We start from the raw sequence: 5,182 nt of genomic DNA, 5'->3' as shown, positions 1-5,182 counted from the left end.
GGAGGCACCACCAGTCCTAAGGATTGGTGCAGAAGTGCTCGGGATGAGAGTCTCAGGCCCGCTCCAGACAGGACTCGCTCCAGAGGCTGGGTGAGGACGGTGCTGCAGACAGGAGTCAAGTCCCAGCCCCAGCACCCATCCACTGGAGGACAAGAGAGTACAGATCCTGGCAATGGGCCCTCTAGTGTGAGATTAACGTTCCAGGCCAAAGCCACTCACAAACGTTCTCTGAGCTGGAAGGGCCTTGGTGCTTAGCTGGTCCAACGGTGGTGATCGCACAAGCTTCCTCTCCTCCTGCAACCCTGAAGAGTGATTAAAATCATTTTTAGCTTTATCTAGACTCTTGGTTTTATCTTTTAGTTTTTAGGTTCTCATTTTTATGGGTCAGTATGTGGCAGGTTGCCTCCAAGACGAAATATGTGAACAGGTGTAAGAATAGAAAATTAAGTAACAGCAAGTTTAAAAATGTTAATGAAATCAGGACACGAAGGAATAATAAGAGCTTGGTTTCCACTGCAGCTTAGTTACTGTGGCAGATAATTGAGGCTAGAAACACATATGTGAGGCTACACTCTAGGTCCTCTCTGAAAGGTAGAAGATGGGAAAATCAGTATCACAGAAAGAGCTGGAGAGGATACTACTTAAACCAGAAGAAAACACATATAAATGAGTTTCCTTTCCAGTAACAGGACCTAAATTGCTCCTATTTATTTTGTCTCCTCAATAACAGTGTAGGGTCTGGTGGCCCAAATCTGAGTCCCTGTCCAAGCAGTGAGCGGTTCTCTCCTCCTTCTGAGGGACCAAACACTAAGCTAATGGTGGCCATGGCAAAGGCACGTGCCAGCTCTGTGGGCCGCCAGCAGGGTGTGAAGGCATGCCCTCCAGGCTCTTGGGCATTGAAAGTGGTGTGAGTACAAGAGAATGTTTTTTTTTCCTTGAAGATTTATTTATTCATTTTAGAGAGAGAGAGCATGAGTGGGAGAGGCAGAGGGAGAGGGAGAGAGAATCTCAAGCAGACTCCACACGGAGCGCAGAGCCCATGCAGGAATCAGTCCCACGACCTTGAGATCATGACCTGAGCTGAACCAGAGTCAGATTCTCAACCAACTGAGCCATTCAGGTGCCCCCCAAAAGGGGCATTTATTGAGGAGACATGTAGTAGTTAGGAAAATGGATGTGTGAGCCCAGGCTTGAAAAGCTGAAAGATGGGCCTCAGGTTGGGGGAAGAGAGGTACCCTGAGCAGTCAGGTATAAAGGAGCCCAAAAGATGCAGGAGGTTGCATTATGATGGGGGTGCAGTAAGAATCCAGAGCCTCGGGAGGACTGTGCAGCTCCTCACGCTATTTCTAGACCATTAGGCTGCTGTGGCTTTGTTTCTCTTGGTAAGTCTTTGGATCCGTCTAGGTCCCAGCAGAAAATGGCTGGCATTCCTTAGCTGGGATTTCTGAGGCAACTTTTAAATGAAGGGACTAATTGGTAAAGGTATGCACAGAGATAAGGATCCCACAAGGAGACCCTAGAAAACTAGCAAGGGCAGGAAGCCATTATCACTCCTGGGCTGATGGGAGTAAGGAGAGGAGATGGTGGTCTTGGAGCCTGGTTGAAAGTTGCTGCCATTTAAAGACTGCCTGAGGGGAACTGTGGCCATAGGGGAAGGCAGACGTCACTGGACCTGGGGTGTGGGAAGAGTAAATTCTGTGGCCTTTCTTTCCTCCAGGCTCCAACCTCCTGCCAGTTGCCCTGTTGGCTGAACTTGAACCCATCAGGACGCCAGAGGGTAAGGGAACCTGGTGTTGTCCTCACAGAGGTCAGCCCCCAGGAGCGAAGGCAGAGAAGGGTGGAGGCTGAGTCAAGGGAGGGAGCTGGGCAAGCAGAGAATCACCAGCACAGCATTCTTGCTTCTTTCTCTATCAGGTTCCGGGGAGGGAGAGACTCAGACTTGCTCGGTTAATCACTCTGGGACCTGCTTTGGTAGAGCTTCACTCTACAGGTTTCTGGTCAGCCTTGGGTTGGCTGCCCTTGACTATTTGGACGTTTGCTCCCCAACAGCTCTGGCCAGAGGAGGAAGGACAGGTCTGGAGGCTCCGAGCATGAGATTTTCCCTCAATGGTACTGTGAACAGGGCACTCGAATGGCCTCATTTTGAGTCCTCTTGGAAATGGTTTTTGGCAGCAAATGCCAGAGCCAAGGCTGGATGGGCTGACTTGGTGTCTGACACAGCATGGCCAGTCCTTGTGTCCTTAGGCTTCAGGAACACACCTCATCTCAGAATCCCCCTGGAGCTCCCTCACATACAACCCAATCTTCAGATGGTTTGGAATTAGCTGACAAGCATATATCCTCTTCTAGTCCAAGGGTTCATCCTCTCCTCTTGTCTCTCCCACAGTTTCTCGCATAGTGTTGGATGCATGATACTTTTAGGGTCATTTCAACACAAAATATTCACTGGTATAATTAATGCACTGCTGGGCCTGGCAATTCAAAGACAAATAAAACACAGTCCTGTCCTTGAGGAACTCACCAGTGTGCCGAGGGAGACAGATCATAGACAAGTACTATGTGCTGGGTGTTATGGTAGAGCTAAGCAGCGGGAACTCTGCATTGCAGAAGAGGACCTCACCTAGCTAGGGATTCAGAGAAGGCTTGTTAGGGTAGGCAATGCTGGGTTGGGTCTTGAGGGATAAGTAGGAGCTGGCTGGTATAAAAGGTCAGGCAGATTATTCTAGGCAAAGGGCAAAACATGAACATGGCTATGGAAGAGTAGTGCTGATGATGGTAATAAAAACTAAATGTTTTGAGGACTTCTCGCATACCAGGCTCTAGAAGGACACGTGTATTATGCCATTTATTCCTTACAAAATCCCTGTGAGATAGGGATTACATTATTTTCAGTTTACAAATTGGAAAGCATAAACATAGTTAATGAGCCCAGTGAAGGTCGCAGAGCTAGTGAGTGGCAGAGCATGGCAGGAAGGCAATGGCCTTAAATGCCATGGCAGGGAATTTGAAATTTATCCTTTTTTTTTTAAAGATTTTATTTATTCATTTGAGAGAGAAAGAAAGAGAGTGTATGCATGGAGGGGAAGAGAGGAGGGAGAGGAAGAAGCAGACTCTCCACTGAGCAGGGAGCCTGACATGGGGCTTGATCCCAGGACCTCAGGATCACAACTTGAGCAGAAGGCAGTCACTTAACTGACTGAGCCACCCAAGAGCCCCTTGAAATTTATTCTGTGAGAACTGAAGCATTTTCAGTAGAGCTGTCGCGTGATCAGATGAACAATTTGGAGATCTCTGTGCTTGTAGTGTAGGTGGTGAACATGAGCAGGACAAGACTGGAGGGAAAGATTAGCTATAGGGTTGTTATGCTCCCCAGAGCTGGTTCCAGGTGAGAGCTGGTGAGAACTTGCTTCTGATCCCCTCACTACTCCTAAATAGCTACAACCCAGCCCTCCCTTCTGGAATAGATAAGCTCCACTCTCCCCTTCATGTCAGTAATGCCAGGAGCCCAGAAGGGGAAGGGAAGCAGCATTTGTGTGACTGTCCCTGTGTTGGTCATTCATAAGTCATTGGGGAGTGTGTGCATGGAGGAGGAGGGGACTCACCCATCCCTGCTGCTGCCTCATCCTGTCCTTCTTATGCAGGAAGAGCATTGGTACACATTAGTCCTCTCTGCATGCATTTTGTTGGACAAGGGAGGGGAGCATTCACTGGGTTGAACCATTTAAAGGTTTTATTTTTAAGTAGTCTTTACACCCCAACATGGGGCTTGAACTTACAACCCTGAGATCAAGCGTTGCATGCTCTCCTGATTGAGCCAGCTGGGCGCCCCTGAGATGACCATTTAAAGATCAGAGCTTACATAGGGCTGAATTCCTGGGATCCTCCTCCTTCCAATTTCTCTGGCTGGGGGAACACGGCAGCCACCTCTCTCTTGCTCTCTCTGTTCCTGTAGCACCTGCCCCATGCAGGGTAAAGGTGAGGCAGGCCAGCGGCTGGTTTTCCTGCCCCAGTCTGAGAAGCTCTACGTCAGGCAGGCCTGCAAGAGGCCCTCTTGCTCTGGCTCCTGGGCATGTGGGCTTTTTTGTTTGCCTGTGCTGCTTTCTGCATTGGTCTGAGCTCCCAACCTGAAATGTAAGAGCTGGGATCCTCATGTGGGCTGATAGGGAAGGAGCAAAGGAGGCCACTCCGTTGGCTCTGAACCCACCATCTAGGCTGTGCAGACAAAGGAGCACGCTTTGGGGCTTAGTCTGCATTGGTGTTCATAGCCTCATAGCAGGAAAGGGTGTTCTGCTGGACCTCATGCCACACTTACATTTCCCTCAAGAGCCCGGTAGGGTTGTTAGGAGGGTGGGATACTCTACTGTGTCCAACCATCTGCTTTGTGAGGTCCTTGAAAACATACCATTTCTCATTGATTCTTTCCAATGCAATACCTCTGTAACTCAGTATTTTCATTCCCACATTATAGGTGAGAGAACTAAGGCTTAGAGAAGTTAAATTACTTGCTCAAGGTCTTATTGACTCTCAGAATTGGGTCAGGATCCCAAGTGGGATCAGAGGGTCTCTCGGACCTTTCACCACAGGCAGCAGATTAAGTAAAGCCAAGCATTCTCAAGGAGCTGTTTGGGAAGTTATTTCTAATGAGATATTACCCTGGCTGTCCTTTTAATATTTTTATCTTCTTCTGGTAAAAATGGCACAGATTTATAATTTCAACTGCAAGATTTGTTCCCAGATGAAAATAGCCATGACATTGTTTTATACAAATATATATGCATCCCTCATGAACTGATATGTTTTACCAGCCTCCGGATACCGGAGTAAACTAGTTTTAGGAAAATTGTTTTTGGCAACACTTGCTTTTGAAATAAATGCAATATTGTGATTTTAAAAAATGCTTTTGATAACATTTCTTAGTCAAAGCAGAGATTCACATAACTGAATTTTCCTGCACGGGTTTTAGATATTTCTGCAACCATAGCCTCACAGGGTACAGCCAAGCACCGTCACCATGAATTCTCTCAGCTAGAGTGGAAAAAAGTAAAAATAATTCCACTATCCCGACAAAACAGTTATTTACATTTTCATATATTCATTTTGTCCTTTTTCCTATGAGTTCTTTTCTTTAAAACATAGTTACAATAGATAGCAGAGTATATACAACTTTATAGCTTACTTTCTA

This window comes from Ursus arctos, unplaced genomic scaffold (assembly GCF_023065955.2).
Source record: "Ursus arctos isolate Adak ecotype North America unplaced genomic scaffold, UrsArc2.0 scaffold_22, whole genome shotgun sequence".
NCBI lineage: Eukaryota > Metazoa > Chordata > Mammalia > Carnivora > Ursidae > Ursus > Ursus arctos.
This window is presented reverse-complemented; position numbering follows the sequence as displayed.